This window comes from Syngnathoides biaculeatus, chromosome 20, assembly GCF_019802595.1.
Source record: "Syngnathoides biaculeatus isolate LvHL_M chromosome 20, ASM1980259v1, whole genome shotgun sequence".
In the NCBI taxonomy this organism is placed as follows: Eukaryota; Metazoa; Chordata; class Actinopteri; order Syngnathiformes; family Syngnathidae; genus Syngnathoides; species Syngnathoides biaculeatus.
Genome location: NC_084659.1, coordinates 16,496,635 through 16,516,504, shown reverse-complemented (window position 1 = coordinate 16,516,504; position 19,870 = coordinate 16,496,635). Strand labels below are relative to the sequence as shown.

Sequence of the window (19,870 nt, the reverse complement as noted above, 5' to 3'; positions counted from 1 at the left end):
GGCAGTCTTTTGTTGCTTGCTCGTGAGAGAGCTGTTGTTGGATGGAAGAAAAGAAGGAAGGAACACACATTAAAATGACGAAGGAACGGAACAGGAAATGACGAAGAGAGGAAAAACAGGGAAGCAAAGAATGAATTGAGGAAGAAAAACAAGGATAAAATGATGGGAAAAAGGTTGGAAGGAAGCAGGCAAAAACACTGGAACAAGGAAGGGAAGGAAAGAAGGAAGGAAGAAAGCAAACAAGGATTGGAGGAACGAAGGAAGGACGGGGCAAACGAGATAAGTGCTACACTGGAAACTACGATGTTGTTTGACTGCAAAAAAAAAGAAAAGTGTTCAGGTCTGACTTTCATTGGAAATTTACGTTCAAGTGAAAAACAGAACTCAAAACAACACTAGAGGAATTAGTGTTGAGGCACAAAAACAAAATCTTTTTCTTTCGGTTTGTCCAGTGATTGGTCGCCACAACGTGTCATCTTTCTCCATTTAAGCCCATCTCATACATCTCCCTCTCTAACCCCAAATGCCTTCATGTCTTCCCTCACAACATCCCATCAACCTTTTCTATGGTCTTCCTCTCACTCTTTTGCCTGGCAGCTCCATCCTAAGCACCCTTCTACCAACATACTCACTCTCTCGCCTCTGAACATGTCCAAAACATCAAAATCTGCTCGCTCTCTCTCACCTGGTCTCCAAAACATCCAACTTTGGCTGTCCCTCTAATGAGCTCATTTCTAATCGTATCCATTCTACTCACTCCAAGCGAGAACCTCAGCATCTTCATTTCTGCTACCTCAAGTTCTGCTTCCTGTTTTTTCTTCAGGGCCACCGTCTCGAATCCGTACGTCATGGCCGGCCTCACCACTGTTTTATAAATTTTGCCCTTCATCCTGACGGATACTCTTCTGTCACATAGAACACCAGACACCTTCCGCCAACCGTTCCACCCCGCTTGGACCCATTTCTTCACTTCTTTGCCACAGTCTGCATTGCTCTGTATTGTTGACCCCAAGTATTTGAAGTCGTCCACCTTCGCTATCTCTTCTCCCCGGAGCTTCACTCTTCCTCCTCCGCCCCTCTCATTCACGCACATATATTCAGTTTTACTTCGGGTAATCTTCATTCCTCTCCTTTCCCGTACGTACCTCCTCTTCCCATCAACACCATGATAAAATAATTTAAACACTGCACCTAAACGTCAAGCCTTACTCTCATTCCACTTGCTCTCTTGGCTGCACAATATATCAACCTTTCTTCTAATCATCATGTCAACTAACTCCTGAGCTTTTCCTGTCATCGTCCCAACATTCAAAGTCCCTACAGACAGCTGTAGGTTTTGTGCATTCCCCTTCCTCTTTTTCTGACTAAGCCACTTTCCTCCTCTTTTTTGTCTTCAAACTACATTATCTGAATTTCTACCTATGCCTTGTAGATTAACATTTCCCGGTGCGGGTGTAGGAAGCCCGGGCCACGACCTAATTGTTGTAGAATTCGCATGATGAAGCTCATATATGTTTGGCACAGTTTTACACCGGATGCCCTTCCTGACGGAACCCTCTGAATCTATCCGGGCTTGAGACCGGCCGACAGGTAGCACAGTAATATGCTGCCCAATGGGCTGCAGATAATCAAAAAGAAGCAATCAAATAACCAAAGTCAGCCTACCTACTCAATGTTAAAGTTAAGGTCAAATGAAAGCAATCACAAAAAACACAGTCAGCACATAAGGTACACAAATCATGTACTACCTGTGTTAAAAATATAAAGGGTATGGCGATTTAAAGGATACGTGGATGGAGGGGATTCAAATCACAATGGCCGTCACTAGTAGTTCAAGGTTGAGTCGACGATTGATGTTTGGTCCTCGTTATATACTCCACGTAGGCAAAACGTGAGCGTGGGAGGATAACAACGATAGAGCACCAATTTGGGTACTGAGATAAGACTTGTTAAATTTCTCAAGTCCTCACGGTCCTCGTTGTATAAGTTATGAAGTTACTCACGTTCGACGTTTCTTCAACATCCACAAATTGATCACAAACACATCTTGTTGTTAACAAGCTAAGGTAAGGAATACGAGGCTGATAAGCAAGTTTTTGTTGGGGTTTCCACTCGCCCAACTTCTTTCAACCGTTCAACCGGATAATAAGGTTAAAATCGTGTTTTAGTCCTTTAAAGTGGTGATGGGAGAATTGTGTTGAAGTTTGAAACCGTTCCCGGCTAATTTGGTGACTCAAATCCAGACCAAACTCAACGGTCAGAGACGAAGCGCGTTAAAAACAAAAAGATAAAATATTAGTGGCAAAAAGCTGCCTGGACACTCAGTTTGCTTTTCCTTTCCTTTCTCTCGGTTTCCTGGTCCTCTTGCACTTGAAAGAGTCTGGCTGCAGACCTCAACCTCTTAGACACCCCCCCTCCCCCCACCTCACATCTCAAGTCCCATCCTGCAGACCCCCAACTGCCATCATCAGCCAGGGAACAATTTGAAAATTGTGTCCATTTCTGTTTCAGTGTTTAAAGAATTTAGTGGAATATTTACGAGATAATCTTTAATTTCCAGTTTCAGCATTAAAGCCATTCATGTACACCACTGCACACTTCATTTACACACTCCTTTCATTCCTGTTGAAGTGTTTCTTTTATTCATAAATCAATGACGACTTAAAAAGGGAAGAAGGGTCGAGGATGAGGATGAGGATGAGGATGATGACTCTTCAATCAATCTACCATTGATTTTTTGATGCCGTGGAAGCAAACCAGAGTGGCCGGAGAAAACCCACACGGAGGTCATGCCAACTCTTTTTTGATTGTGGTTCTGAACCGCTGGTCCCCCGGGGAGAATATCGGATTCCGTTGCCCGGGAAAAGGGCACACGGCTGGCATGTTAACTGTGCAATGCATTGTGGGTTTATTCTTCATAGTCGGTCTAGTCAGGATTTGTGTATGCTCTCACTCTTAATGGGGTGAAAAAGTGTGGATGTGTGAAAATAAAAGGAGTTTCGGTTTTGCTCTCCCAATTATGTGTATGAATGATCCATCCACTTTCTAAGCCACTTATCCCCACAACGGTCACAGGAGTGCTGGAGCCCATCCCAACTCACACCACACAAAAGACACTATGACCTGGTTGCCAGTCAGTCACAGGGGACATAATTGACACCATCACTGAGCAGGAATCAAACCGACACTGGCCACACCAATGTCAGGTGTGCGTACCACGACACCATCAGTGACTTTCAGTCTCATCTGGTTTTTATTTAATTGTGTTATCGCACCTGCCCCCCACTGCATGTTTGCCCTCTGTCAGTTGTGGCAAATTTTATTTTCCTGAGGGAATCCATTTTATACTTGTGTGAATCCAAATGTCTGACTTTTCTGGTTTGTGGTACTTTACACACCATCCTGTAACAGAAATCTATATTTTTCAATTTCAATTTTACATTCATAGTGTTGAAGATACCGAGGTCTTTGAACCTGGGACCTCTTGCACCCGAAGCAAGAAGCATGGTCCTGCCTCGACTAACAAGACACAAGATGTACCTATTGACATTTTTTTTTTTAATCATTCCACTCGACCAGGATTGGAACCCGTGGCTCTCGTGTCACATGTCGTGTTTTAGCACCACCCTAGTGAAAATGAATCCCAAACAATGAATGTATTATTTTTCGTAAATCGAGCAACCGTTCTTTCTTTTGCAGTTTCCTGAATGTTTTAATAGGATTACATTAGATTATGTTTTATATAAAATGTTACATAGGTGTTTACTCTGGGGGGGGGCTCTAAATTATTATTTTTTTTTTTTCTGGGGAGCTTGTAACAGGAAACAATTGAGAATTATTGCACAAGACCAACAAGCCAAAGGAGAGATGTTTTTGGCACAGGGTATACCACATGACAACCTTTTAGAGGGTGTCATCCAGGAGTTGAAGCCAAGACGTCTCGGACCGTAAGCAAGAATCATACCCCTAGACCAACGAGCCACAAACCTTCATTGTTGACACCAATTTTAGAATCATGGTACGGTTCTGAGGTCCAAGTTTCATTCCCAGCCCTACCTGTGGAGAGTTTTTATGTTCTCCCCGTGCCTGTCTATTGTTTCTGCGTTGTATATTTTTTTTTTGGATGATGAATGAGAAGACACACACATTGGCTGGTCTCAACCTGGTTTAATCTACTCTGTATTATAAAAGAGACAGATTCAGAGATGTTAACAGATTTCACTTCACAATTACTCTCAAACTCTGACACTCAGGAGTCCATCAAACAAGAGGAAATATATCACAAAAACAAATAACATCTGATTTACATTGCAGCAGATGAAAACAATATGAAAAAACGTTCATAAACTCGCATAGCTGTATAATAAAGGAGACACATTCACGGATGTTCATAGATTTCTCTTCACAATTACTCTCAAAACTCTGCAACATCAAGAACACGGTCACCACGCGGCTTCTGCTGACACTCATTCACACTGCACAAAGCATATGGCCACCTACTAATGATGCACACTGACCTCGACAACGTCTCCACTTCTCCAGTTAGCGAGTTTCTGTTTGAAATTCATGAAACACATTAAACACTCTGCCTCTGTGACTAAACCTGCTTTGCAAATGTTTTAAACTAACTAATATTCACATTCTACAACAAAACAATGAAAATGAGTGGAGGAGAACAAAAAGTGTGCCTTCCACCAGGAATCTCACAAACAAGAGGAAGTATTTCTTCCTACCACATGATAAATGTGGCTTCAAAATAAACACACAGCCTATTTTCTGTGTTTCTCAGATCTTCCAACAATTCAATGGCATTTTCCCCTACAATGAACATTTTTAACACACAATGATGTTGAAAAGAACAAAAAAGAATAAATGAAAGTGCTGCCTTTCAAAATAAAACCGCGCTTCCACATCCTGTTCCTATTATAGCACAATAGCATCACACCACTACATAAACTCAATAGTCGGGTATATAATTGGCAACCAAGACAAGTCTCTGAAATGGCCGACCAGTGAATCAGTGTCAAAAAAGCTTGCCCTGTATTTGTCATTCAAGTCACGAGTGGGGAATTTTCTACCATCTTTGAGGGGAGGATTTTTTTGCTCATGAGATGACCAAAACCCTAAATTCATGCAGTCTCGAAACAAAACAGCCGGAAGGGGGCATCCAGAGTTGAACTGGAGACCTCTTGATCTGCAGTCAAATGCTCTACCACTGAGCTATACCCCCATGTCTTACTGCTACCACTTAGTTCTGTAGACAATTCAATATTCATCATTCGTCCCAGTCGTGAAATGTGTATGATTGAGAACTGTTAGATCAAAGGATTTGTGCCTACCCGCTGCAGTAGATCATTTTAGTCTAATACCTGATTGCGAGTAATGTTTTACTTCTGACACTCACGTCTCCTGTTGAATGCAGCCCTATGGGGGCACAAACCAGTGCAATCTGTCGGCCGGTCCCAAGCCCGGATAAATGCAGAGGGTTGCGTCAGGAAGGGCATCGGCGTAAAAACTGTGCCAAACAAATATGAGCGTTCATCTAAAGAATCCCATACCGGATCGGTCGTGGCCCGGGTTAACAACGCCCGCCCCCGGCACTGCTAACCTGCAGGGCGTCGGTGGAAATTCAGCTACTGTGGGTCGAAGACAAAGAAGAGGAGGAAACCGGATCCAGCGTCAGAAGAAAAAGAGGAATGCACAGAGCCTACAACTGAGTGTAGGGACTTTGAATGTTGGGACTATGACAGGAAAAGCTCAGGAGTTGGTTGACATGATGATTAGGAGAAAGGATGATATTCTGTGCATCCTAGAGAGCAGGTGGAAAGGTAGTAAGGCTAGAAGTTTGGGAGCAGGGTTTAAATTCTTCTACCACAGAGTATATGGGAAGAGAAATGGATTAGGGGTAGAGTTGAAAGAGAAATTCTGGAAGGAACTAGATGAAGTAGTTCTGAGCATCCCAGACAGCGAGAGAGTTGTGATTGGTGCAGATTGTAATGGACATATTGGTAAAGGAAACAGGGGCGATGAAAAAGTGATGGGTAAGTACGGCATCCAGGAAAGGAACTTTGAGGGACAGATGGTGGTGGACTTTGCAAAAAGATGGAGATGGCTGTAGTGAACACTTATTTCCAGAAGAGGGAGGAACATATAGTGACCTACAAGAGCGAGGTCGAAGCACGCAGATGGATTATATTTTTGTGCAGACGATGTAATCTGAAGGAGGTTTACTGACTGTAAAGTAGTGGTAGGGGAGAGTGTAGCTCGACAGCATAGGATGGTAGTGTGTGGATGACTGGTGGTGGGTAGGAAGATTAGAAAGACAAAGGTGAGCAGAGAACCATGTTTGTGAAGCTGAGAAAGGAAGAATGCTGTGCGGCCTTCGGAAAGAGGTAAGAACAGGCTCCTCGTACATCTGACAAAACATACAATCTAGAACAATACAAACAACGATAAAGATAATAAAACAATGTAAAGTACAAGACTACCCAGCAATAAAAGATGATAGGAGCAAACCTGACGGTATAAGACGATACAAATTGATTCAAAGACGATCTAGAGTCAATACATGGCACGATCGAGACAAGATGATCAGGAACAATCTCACAATCCGGCCTTCTAAAAAAACACAATATAAAACAAGACACAACACAGGATGAGGCAGAAACAGATACGAGAAAACAATATGTGAAACAAGTCTCTTCTGTATGTGAGTGTGTGTGTGTACCACACACCCCCTGTTGTGTTTATCAGAACTATCTGCAGGAGAGAATCTGACCACAAATGAGCAGGGAAAAGGTTTCTCTTCAGGGAGCCTTCTCAGTTCATTTGGTTTGTTTTAAGTTTTCCCTCACGGAGAAAATTTCCATCGTTGACGTCAGTGTGACATGTTATATCACGTTTGGACTTTTTATCATGTCGTCATCAGTGAGGAGAGTGTGACATCATGTCATCACTGTCTGATATTGGAGCTGCTCGTGATCCTCCGGTCCCTCAGCTTTGCAGTTTTTCCACTTTGGTCATTTGACTCGGGGCACATTTGCTTGAAGTTGGGAGCATTTTTTTAATGGAAGGTTCCCAAAGGTTGAAAGACATTCATTTCTTTTTGATGGGGAAAATGGATTTGATATACTGTACAAGCAAATTGAGTCATATTCATTGTTTGAACAAATGTCATTTATTAAAGATCACAAATACAATTGACATTCAACTCCTCCAAATTCCAGTCTTATTTCAATCAATTATTTGCACATTTGATGTTTCCATCACTAGAACATTGAACGGAATACATAGTGTTCAAAGTATGGGTCTTCATGGTCCATATTTGAAAAACTTTTTTTTCAAGAACTTTCAAGAACAGAAATTAAAAAAAAAAACAGCTGGCTTGAGTTACCACACACAGGTTTGTTTAAATTGGTATTATATCATACATTGCTGACATATATCATTGCACCACATGAACAACAGCTAGTATCCAAAAATGATGTAAATCATTTATTTAACATGGGGAAAAATCTATTTATTTGACTGTCATCATTAAAATCATATAAACACGGTGGGCGAGTGCCACATTTTGCAGGCCTCATGCATGAACCCCAAAACTATCAACAATCAGCACCAAAATTTTCTCTGGACTCTTGACAACTTCAACCTCTGAAAATATTACAACAATCACCACAATATTTGAGAAAATATGGACCAAATAACGGAAGAACGGTGGTGCACTTGTCGAGCGTTGGCCTGATAGTTCCAAGGAGAGGGAGTTCAAATCCCAGTACCGGGTGTGTCAAGTCATCATGTTCTCCCCGTGCCTGCGTTGGTTTTGTCTGGATTCTGCCGTTTCCTCCCATGTCCGAAAATTACTAAATTGCCTTTGCACGTGTTTGTGAGTGGTTGTTTGCTTCTATGTGCCCTGTGATTGGCTGGCAACCATTTGAGGGTGTCCCCTGCCTCCTCCCTGAAGATTGCTGGGATTGGCTCCAGCAATAGTCCCATGACCCTTGTGAGGATAAGCGGCTCAGAAAATGGATGGATGGATATATCTTGAATGGCTACCTCGAGAAATATTCAAGTTGTTAAAAGATGAACTTGAATGGAACTTATTTTCACATTGTCCAGAAATGAGAGCTCTATGTGTTACGCTGTATTTTTTCAGACAGACATTTTTTAGGGTGAATATTTATTGCACAGAAAATTTTAAGATGTTATTTACGTGTTGGATTTCAATGTTTAAAAAAATTCATGTTCAAAATTTGAGTTCATACTCTAATGGGTTGCCAAATAACTTCCATATTCGTGTTTTGTTAGCATATTTTTGTAATTTTAAAGACTTTGTTGTTTGTTTTGTGTTTTCTGGAAGGTTAAAATGTTTCACGATTTGTTATGTTATGTTTGACTCTTTCAGGCCACTCCAGTTAACAGAAGTAATTCCACCAAGTGAGGCGAGTCGCTGGTCGTGCTGATTGACAGGACGTGAGCAACAGTTTCAGTTGTGTAGAACTGGAGTTGTGATATTCGCCTGATACGTGGGAGGTTCCTGCTTGGATACAAGGCTGCTTGGCATGCTTCCGAAAAAGAAGAGCGCCACGAAAAGCAAAAGTTAACATTAATTAACTCCCCGTCGGGGAATCGAACCCCGGTCTTCCGCGTGACAGGCGGAGATACTGTCCACTATACTAACGAGGAGACTCCTAAACTTGTTTCCCGGAAACAGATGGTCTTGGCCTGGGGGTTGCTGATCTGGAAATCATGAGTCAAGTGGAAGTTTCCGCAATTTGGTGGTGATCGTGTGTGCTTCACATGTGAATAGTCCCTGGTTCAAAACTGTGTTTAAGCAAGCCAATTTTTGAAAAATTAATTTTATTGTTAAATCTGCCATGAGTAACAGTCAAAGGTGAATCTGACAAATTCTTAATCCACTCGGGGAATCAAATCCGAGTTTCCTGAGTGGACTCGGTGGAAAGTAGGGACGGCAAAATGAAGCTTCATGAAGTACTGTGGACTTCAGACATTGGAACAAGTGCAGTAATGGTCCATTTCTTGATGGTTCCCGTGAAAATAAAAACCACCTCGTCGCCAAGTGAAAAGGTGACTGTATCTTGAGTCTTGCAATCTGGTGTTTTTTGTGGATCTTGGAAAGTACTATGAATGAAAAATGAAAAGGTTTAACCAAATATTTTGTCAACATGAAATAATAAAACCTTGTTTGAATTTGTTCTGTGTGTGTAATTCCAAAATTTTTGTAATCAGACAGCTAAAAAAAATTGATGTGGTAGAAAACTGATATCAGGTCTGATTGCCGGAGATAAGGAGCACGATCAGCAGTGTTTGGTGGGCGACAGAGAAAATGGCCCGTCCATGCAGGCTTGTGAGGCATTTTAGGGATGGGAGTGCTTTGAGGGGAATTTGGAATTTGTGTATTAATCCATGCTGGTACACTAAGTCATGTGGGTCGTTAGTCTCAAGGTATGAGTCTTGCTCCGGTTGTGAAACATGAAATGTGAAAAAGCACTGGCATAGCTGGTGTGGGAAAAGCAATCTACCAAACTATGAAGTCGCATTGAGATTATCCATCCATTTTCTTTATCTTTTTACATTATTAACGATCAAAATTAAAACTTTTCAGGAAATTAAAAAAGGGAGAAAAAAAACATCTTCTTAAGCTCAGCTTTCTGAACACCACTTTGTTCAAGGGGCACTGTCATGAAATGCCGAATTTTTAGTATGTTATTAATGAAAAAAACGGCAGCCGACATGGACCCATGCGTTTTTCACCACAAAACATGATTTTGACACGAACAGCTTTTTACAACTCCCGCCATGTAAATCCTCTCGAGGGACTTGTTTTCGAGAAGAAGCAGGAAGTGACGTACAAGGCAGTAGCTCACTCAGGTGGCTCGTGCGTTTCTATTAGTTTTACCTGCTGGAAGGTAGCTCGTTGTTCCTTTGTGTTAGCCAAAATGCCGCCTCGTTGCATTGCTGTACATTGCTTGAACGCTCGGCAGGATGGATTTAACCTTCATAAGTTTGCAAGAGCCCCGGTTCATCGGGAAAAATGGATTGCACGGGTGCAAAGGACGATAGCTTTGTGGGTTCCAAATGACAGTTAGGTGTGTATACAGCTACTAAAAAAGATAATAGTTTGGGGCAGACCCCGTAATCCGTCTCTCGTAATGTAACAAAGATTTGCGTCGTATGACGGGTGCTAAATGTGTCGATATGCGCATTGGACGACGTTGGGCTCGCTGACAGAGGTTGTTACATCGCCTCGCCAGCGAAGGCTACCGCATCGGCTCACGGACGGCAGCGGCTATGAACAACGCTGCCGACAACGGCGGACTCAGCCGCGTGCGACAACAACACCGTAAAGCAGCCTGGCTCTCCGGTGTTGTTCATCACGGACGGCGGCTATGAACAACACTGTAAAGCGGCCCGGCTCTGCGCCATGATTAGCCACTCGGTGCTGACAAGGCTCACCCGGCTTGGCCTTGTCGGCCGGGGTGGCTCGTCACGACTCTGGGCCGTGATGCCTCATCTCTGCCGCGGAAGTGGATCGGACAGGGAGGCGGTTTGGCTGTGATCGCATATCATCTGAATATGGCTCGAAAGAATAGGGTAATATTGCACTCACTCACTCGGTTGCATGATGTTCTCTTCTTCGAAACGAGCTTCCGTGTCAGAAGGGGCGTGTTCATCTCCCACAGTAGGGTCCACCGCGTGTTTTAATGGCGAATGTCCGGGTGACGTCACGTACAGGAGATACACCCAATATGGCGACCACTGGGATGTCGTCAAAAAGACACTTCCACAACTTTGCGCATGGATGACGCGCTCTCCGCTCATATTTATTTTTTCTTTTGACATTGAAGTGAATGTTATATGTAGTTTTCATTACATTATCTATTAAAAAATGTTTATAGGAATGACACTGAACTTTTAATAAAAGCAATTATTTTTGCATTACAAACACTATAAATCATTTTTACTTCAATTATATTGTCCTCTTCAACTGCTGCCCTATCCTCAAGGGAGGGTATCTTCATAATTTGAGCTCAAGATGTAAAAAGAACCATCATTATGCTCATGGTAAGTACAGGAACATCACAAATAACTACATATGCAGTATTTTTACATTGTGAATCTCATTTATTAACAAAGACAATAGTAGAGGCACGACTGCAAATCATTGTCGTATACTGTGTAGCAATACAAGTATGAAACTCGACAAATGTTTTCAGCTTCACTGTGCAAGGTAGACACACGTGGTAAATACATCTATGTAAAAAAGCTCATCTGAATACAGTAGTATAGTAATGTATTTGCATTGTTAGATAGATTGAAGTGCAAATACTGACAGCTATTAAACAGGCAACTCGTCAGACAACTATAAATAAAGGTCTTTTCTCAAAGTGTTTTTCAAGTCAATGTGGTACTGATCCTCAGGATGCCTCCTGTTGTGCTCTAAGATTGCACCGTTCACTTCCATGTGAAGATCGACCAGATGTCGGCTCCTGTAAGAATACGAAACACTTGGTTAGGACTGAAAAAAAAAAAAAAAAAGAAGTTATGAAAGTTTGCGTTGTTCGGCTTTCGCTTGAAATTTCAGGATGAACGTACCCGTGACCTTTACAGGTGAACTTTATTTAACCTCACAGTTCTGAGGACCCGCGTTTGATCCCGGCCCCGCCTGTGTGGAGTTTGCATGTTCTCCCCGTGCCTGCGTAAGTTTCCTCCGGGCACTCCGGTTTCCTCCCACATCCCCAAAACATGCAACGTTAATTGGACACTCTAAATTGCCCCAAGTTGTGATTGTGAGTGCGGCTGTTGTCTGTCTCTATGTGCCCTGCAATTGGCTGGCAACCAGTTCAGGGTGTATCCCGCCTCCTGCCTGTTGACGGCTGGGATAAGCTCCAGCAACCCCTCCCCCGACCCTTGTGAGGATAAGCGGCTAAGAAAATGGATGGATGGACAAAAGTAGTGCTTAGCCTCCATCGTAGAGTATCTTGGTGCCGAGTGAGTTGAGGGGCTTAATTTGGAAGAAGCGCTTTGGCACCATGTTGTGTACTCTAAACCTTTATGCCAGGGGTCTCAAACTCATTTTTGTTGTGGGCCACATTGGACTTGCGGTTTCCCTCAGAGGGCCGTTATAGCTGTGAAACCATAAACATCTTTAACCGTCTCATCATATTTACACATGAAATTCATGAACTAGTTTTGGAATCAGAAATCAAGGCTAATGGGTTTTTCCCAACTACTGTTGTTTGGTAACACAAAAATGCTTGTAATATCTCAATATATGCTTATATATAGACTTAAGTGTGTGCGCCATCATTTCTGAGGAAAAGAAAAAAGTGTCACCAGAATGATTTGGATCAGCCAACCTTTGAAAATCATCGATCCATCTATTGTTTTCAAAACTGTTTTAATCTCTTTTAATCACAAAATAATAACACACAGTGTCTAAAGAATAGCATAAGTGTCATGGTGTTAAAACTCTAATATCAGTTGTGTAAACTGATATTTGGAGAAACACGGTACAACTACACAAGCAGATGGAATACATAAACAATACTCTCAAGCATGAATGAATTATTCTCTGCAAAGAATGATAAATATTAAGTATTTGTGACCATTTGCTTCACGTATGTCTGGAGTATTCTCCCCAAATTTACCAAGCCGGACACGATAAATGTCTACTGCATTGGATTGAAGCAAAAGATGCTCCAGAAACTCAAATTCTTTACTTCTGATTTTCATATTTCACTATTGTCAGTTTTTATTGGGTTCAACATTCTGCGATTACAGTCAAGTCAACCATACAAGTGCACAAATGACAAATCATTTTCCTTAAAAACACCACACGCACAACCACAGAATTTTTCGTTTTTCTAGATTTACACCAAATGATCATTTGCAAAGTCGTAAGGATCTCTCATCTTGTTTGGGAGTTTTTCTACATTTTTTTTTCAATAAAGCTCAAAGCTTTCAATAAAACCCTTGCCCACACTTAACCTTTAATATAATTTGTTTTACTCTTTGGGTTAATAAGGAATGTGTTTTTATTAGTATTGGGTAGAGCATCTGCATATTTTATTGTAAGGACTATTAAATTATTATTTGGTACGAATGGAAAAAAAAAAAATCACGTGAATGATCTTTAAGACTTTTCTTGCAATCGTGTTTCTCAAGAGGTTGCTATGGCTACATTTGTCCACCAGATGTCACCATCTTCAAAGCCTTCAGGCTTGGAATCTTTTTCAGCACAAATGTTAGAAAAGCCTGACTTGCTCACCACTAGGTACCATATTTTCGCACTCTATCAGGCACACCTTCAACGAATGGCCCATTTAAAAACTTTTTTCATATAGAAGGCGCACTGCATGATAAGGCGCATAGAATAGACTACAGTAGAGGCTGGGGTTACGTTATGAATCCATTAGATGGAGCTGCACTAAAGGCTTAACATTGATCCATGTATAGGGCACACCAGATTATAAGGCGCACCTTCGGCTTTTAAGTGTGGCTTGTAGTGCGGAAAATACGGTACTGTAGTTCCCAGCCCTAAGTTCTACTGTACACAAAACAGCGTCTTTCAATGTATGCACTGTAGAAGTCTTCCCCGATTGTACTCACCTCCGTCATTCCCCACGCAGTCTATGATTACGCACTCCCCTCTGGGGTCACTGGCGAATGTGTACCGACTCACTGGACTCTCCTGCAGGGATGCAAGCAGAGACATGGTTGAAATTCAACACGGGTTGAATCAAATAGAGCAACAAAAGTCAAAAGTCTTAGTCCGTGATTTAATATCGTACAGTACATCACAAATGTTGGACGAGACCACTTGAATTTTTCGTCTTAAAAAGACATTTTAAAAAGCTGCACGCTATGAACTTTGGTCGGAATAGTTTGTCAGGTGTCCCAATTAATCAATAGCCCTTATTGTCATTGTATGCGCAGCATACAATGAAATGATGAGTGCGTCTCCACAAGGTGCAATAAAATCGAAGAACATCTAAGGTAACATGCAAACTATAGACAAAACATCAAGGTACAGTTGCGGCTAAAATAAATGCACAAAAGTGCAGCTGCAAAATACTACATTAAATTGTTATGTACTTATTTCTATAAAGAGTTTGAGTATGAATCTTACCTGGCAAGGGTGCTGCACCACTTCCTTAGGTACTGCTGGCACGTTGACTGAAATGAGATGGAAAATACACGATAAGTCAGTACAACAGGGCAAGAAGACAAAAAACATTCAAACCAGTTATCATTTCACTAGTTGACTATTACGAGTTTCCTTTAAATTTGGGATTTAGTACAGTACGTGAATGTGAGATTGTGTTTGTTCAAATACTGTCCACATTTCGATATGTGGGTTGTTTTCACGTGACGTCACCCGTTGTGTTGCCATGAACGGTGGCCATTTTCCATCCCTGAGCTCCCGTTACTCATACATAGGCAGGGTGGACAACATTATGTTTCTAACCGCATTTATTGAATACACGACCGACAGCACATCAAGCCCAGACTGACTATTAGGTTACCTGCCCTCATGGGACTCAGATTCTCGAATCTTTCAAGTGACTCACAAAAAACGATCTTAACTACAATGTTGGCCTTCTGAAAAGAGTATCGGTTAAGCTTGTTAGCTTAGCTCGGCGACACATCGGCACGATGGAGGTTGAAGCGAGGCAGCATGATACTGGAGTCAGGCAATCGTCCACAAAGCCAAGTCTCCGTGAAGCACAGAGCCGCAGAACGTCCAAAGTCTTTCGTCGGAATCGTTGGACGATGTCCCCGCTTACGCAGCTGGACTTGCGAGGCTTTGAAGAGCAACTCTGGAAAATGCTTCAGCGAACTGGCGAGAGTTGTCGAACAAAAAAAAAGTCAGAAGTGATGGTTAGCAAGTCCTCTCTTGTGTACTTGAGTCCCGAGACGCCCATGAAACACAATCAGAGCATTCCGGAGACTTTCACACTGGGTACGAGTTAGGTAGAGAGGTTAAATGGTGGCGAGCAGCGGTGTGTGGGTAATTCAGCAAAAAATGTGACGTCAGTGAAAACAACCCATGATTAAACGGGAATTCGGCACTTGGCTTCGGCTCACTCGCTGAGTGTAAAACGTCTCAAGCATTTTAAGGATTAAAAGGACTGTGGTGAAATTGTGCAATTTTTGAAAAATTGTGTCGTTCAGTAGGTTTTACTAGTACTAAATCAGTATTGCACACACTCACCTGACACCTTGAGCTTTTTGGCCAGGTCTACCCTGCCGACGTCCATTAAACATTCTTCCAAAAGGTCCACCCTTGTAGGGGAAACCTTGCCCACGTGCTCGAGTTCGACAATCAAGTCCAGGAAATCCTGCATGACACGAAACACGAAAATTAACACGAAAATAGGAAACTGTCAATGACGAATTCGTCTTTGGGTTATAATATATTATATTATGTGGCTTCTCGGTCTTCCTCTGACTCTGGAAAGATCTCGAGCTAATATCAATGGTTTCTCCGTCGATATGCAGCAAGATGGACGTTAGGAACTGCACATTTGTGACATACAAAAACTTGAACATTAAAAGCAGAAAAGGGAATTTTTAATGGCTTGTAGGCAAATATTTGCGTCTCTATATTTGTGGGGCGCCTGGCTACTTATTGAATGTGAATATAAAAATCAGAAACATCTTTATTTTGCCAACTATGTCAAAAACACGCGAGGCAGAATGGGGACACCGAGGTCTGGGCCCACCACTTTGTTGGTCTTTTGTCATTTGAAGATGCTTCTATATGGAAGTAAATATGTGTCACAAAAATTTGAATTTAAAAAATGCCGTTGTAAAATTCAGTTACTTGAAAGTGATCACATTTTCAAGAGTTTAACATTTGTAAACACATTAGCCATTTGAAAAAAATTCAACCTTTAAAATTCAAACAATATTTTGAATTTCAACTGGGTGCAATTTGCTGTCTGAAATTCACAGTCTAAATTCAGTGTTATAAGAAGGCAGGGTTACTTCAGGTCAGAACCCAAAACTGATCTAAAAATCAAGAAAGAACCAATGCAGACACTCGACCACCTTTTTGGGTGGCATTTTTAAAACAACGTTCAGCTTTTAGAAATTCATTTGATTTTTTTTTCACTTTTTCACCCCGAATGGGCACACACAACCCAAAACAATTCCCTATTTTGTCACCATCTGCCGGAAGGAGAGGCGTTTGCTGACATCAAAGCCATTTGCCAGTTGACTGTGTCACTTCACCAGCACGCGCGTGTAATTCGATTGCGGGCCAGTCATAATAAGAAGCCATTGCAGGGTTCTCAAAGTGCGCTTTTGTTATTGTTGGGTTCGGCGCCTCACTCGCATTAGACAAAAGACATTCGTTTACACGCACTCTTTAGTCTTACCGGAGTCACTGTGGGCGCTCCTATGGCTCGTGGATGTACTCACTGGCGCTCCTCTTGTTCACGGGGAAAGGGAACACAACAGCGGGGTCCACGCATTCCGATGTCGCGCTGCGGTTCATCGCCTCGAGTGCTTTGATCCACGTCCCGCATCCGGACACCAGTAGCAGAGACCTGGAATTGAACGACAAATAATAATGAAAAAAAAAGAAAAGACTCGGATGAATCCCCTGGCGATACCCGAAAAACACGCCGGCTGGCTCCACGCTGCTTTCCACACTTGAGGACATTTGAAAAAAATCGCACACGCTGCCACGTCGTGTGCAAAATGTGCCCCTGCGCGTAAAGACTGCACGCTTGCAAAGGCCAGCACAGGCCAGCACACGCGTTTTAACACAATACAGAATCTTACCTAACCTTATCTTGACTTGTGCTCGTTCACGCGTGGACCAGTTGGTCTCGACAGTGGCAGGCGTCGACGTGAGGAGCGCGGACAGTCTTCTGACACGCTGCGCAACTTTACTCTGGCCAGCGGGTGTCAGCCTTTCTTTCTCTCAAGGTCAACGGACATAAACATTAAAAACTATAAATAAAGTGCGACAAAACAAAGGCAATCAAATTAAAATTGTATGCATTCATTTTAACATGACCTTACAGTTATTAAAATTCACATTTCGTCTGAACAAATATATTTTTATATAGTTATCATTTACGGTCCCCTCCGAATGTGTGCTTCGAGCAAATATATACTTTTTTTTTTTTTTTTTTTTTTTTATTGAACATTAAACAGAACAATACAATTCAACGCAGAAGACAATTTGCCAGGGGGGTCAAAAAGAAGATTACATTCTACAAAAAAACATGAAATAAACTACACAAATTTACCGTTTTAATGGCTTTAGCGTTCATAGAATTCTTAATGGTATGAATATACTGTCTAGTTTCATTTTGAAAGAAAATAAAACAAGGATTTTTATTTATACACCTACATTTATGAATATGAAATTTAGCTAGTAAAATTATAAGATTAATCATATAATAGTGTCTGTTTTTAGACGAGGTAAAAGACGTGAAACCAAACAGTATATTTTCAAAACAAAGAGTAAAACTGTTGTCAATAAAAGTAGAAATAAAAATACAAACATCTTTCCAGAAATTATTGGAGACAGGGCAAGACCAAAATAAGTGAAAATTATCTTCAGGGCAGTTTGAACAGAGAGCAATCAGTATCAATTTGTTTTTTAAAACGCTGTAAAATAAATATTTTGGAAGGATAAATTTGATGAATTAACTTAAAAGATACTTCTTTTATTTTGTTGTTAATCATATATCTAGTTGGTAAGATCCAGATTCTTTTCCAGTCAAGATTATGTAATAATTGGTTCCAATAAGATGTTATGTGAGGAAGAGACACTATGTCCCTTTGAAATAAAGTACGTATGGAACGATTGTTTTTACGTGTTCTCGAGAAACAAATCCTGCCTACTTCGCTTTAGATGGATCAAGATGCAAAGGAGCTGGTATTTGGTCCGCTGGGCTTCTAAATAGCAAAGAGACACCAGCAGGAATTGCATTAATGATTATCTTAAATTCGTCAGTAGGGATTAACACATTGTGTTTTGAAATAAATTCTTCATAAGTAAACAGCAAGCCATCGGAATCAAACAGCTGGTGAACCAGTAGTATATTATGAGAAAACCAGGCAGGGTAAAATAAGGATTTGTTTCTGTATGTTATGTCTTTGTTATTCCATATGTAATATCTGTGCGGAGAGAAGTTATGTTTATATATTAAAGACCATGAGAGAAGCATCTGTTTGTGAAAGTTTGATAATTTCAATGGGATTTTTTCAATCTTGTAATTGCACAGTAAAAAGAGGCCCTGTAGCTCAGTGGTTAGAGCACTGGTTTGATAAACCAGGGGTTGTGGGTTCGTATCCCACTGGGGCCTCCACTCCCTGAGAAGGGTTGCGTCAGGAAGGGCATCCGGTGTAAAAAATTGTGCCAAACATATATGCGTTCATCTGAGATGACACGCTGTGGCGACCCCGAAAGGGACAAGCCGAAAGAAACTTACTTACTTACTTACAAATTGCACAGTAAAAGAAAATGTAGGCCACCTACTTTAGAGAAGACAAAATTTGGTATGAAATTCCAAATTGAGGAGGGGTCTTTAATGAAGTGCTTCAGCCAATTAATTTTAAAAGTATTATTTAATGTTTGAAAGTCTAAAAAATTTAGGCCTCCTTTGTCATGAGTGTTCATTACAACCGATTTCTTAATATAGTGAGTTTTATTTTTCCATACGAAGTTAAAGAGCATTTTGTCGATATTTTTTAGAATGTTTTTATTAACACCAAGCGATGAGGCAGCATAGGTGAGCCGGGATATACCTTCAGCTTTAGTTAATAAAGTTCTGCCCCTCAAAGATAAATCCCTTTGCAGCCACTGATTAAGTTTTTTCTGAGTTTTGTCGATAACAGGATTAAAGTTTAAATCACATCTAGTTTCCATATCTTTATTTATAAATATGCCTAAATATGTGACACAGTCTTTTACAGGTATATTACAGATTGAAGAAATATTACAAGTCTTGAGGGCAAGTAGTTCACATTTTTTAATATTTAAGCAGAGCCCAGAGGCAAGAGAAAATGTGTTAACCACATCAATAGCAAGAGGAATCTGACATCTATTTTTTAAGAAAAGTGTAGTATCATCGGCCAACTGACTTATGAAAATTTCTTTGTCTGCTATTAGAATACCTTTCAATGGGCTGAGCTTAATAGAGTCGGTGAGAAGCTGTGTACAAAGAAGAAAGAGATAGGGTGATATTGGACATCCTTGTCTTACTCCACGTCTAAGAGGAAATCGGGGGGAAGTGCCAGCATGCAGTTTAATAGATGAGTTTCCATTTTTGTACATTGTTCGGACAGCACTTTTGAAAAGTGGGCCAAAATTAAACTTGTCTAGTGCATGGAATATAAAGTTATGTTCAATTGTATCGAAAGCGTTATAGAAATCTAAGAAAAGGATGAAACTTTCGTCTGGACATAGATCTGCATAGTCAATTAAATCAAGAACTAATCTTATATTGTTGGAAATGTGTCTATTTCTCATAAAACCAGATTGAGTCTCATCAATTATATAATCTAAAACAAATTTCATTCTTTTGGCAAATATTGAGGCAAAAATTTTGTAGTCATTATTTAGTAATGATATTGGGCGCCAATTATCAATAAGAAGTAAATCTTTTTTGGGTTGGGTGTTAAAGTTATAAGGCCTTGAGTTAAAGTTGGAGGGAGGGATTCATTATGAATACATTCTGAGAAGAGAGCGAGGAGGAAGGGAGCTAACTGCTTAGAAAAAGCTTTGTAAAATTCGGAAGTAATGCCATCTGTACCTGGGGATTTATTTAATTTAAGATGATCTATTGCTGAGATAATTTCTTGTATTATTAGTGGTTGGTCA

General features: G+C 41.0%; 2 non-coding genes across 2 annotated transcripts; both read right to left on the bottom strand.

The window, feature by feature from the left end:
- Positions 1 to 5,158: 5,158 nt before the first annotated feature.
- Positions 5,159 to 5,230, bottom strand: trnac-gca (transfer RNA cysteine (anticodon GCA)). Its single transcript has one exon. It is a non-coding gene; the product is annotated as a tRNA-Cys (tRNA).
- A 3,383-nt stretch (positions 5,231 to 8,613) lies between these two features.
- Positions 8,614 to 8,685, bottom strand: trnad-guc (transfer RNA aspartic acid (anticodon GUC)). Its single transcript has one exon. It is a non-coding gene; the product is annotated as a tRNA-Asp (tRNA).
- Between the last annotated feature and the right edge of the window lie 11,185 nt (positions 8,686 to 19,870).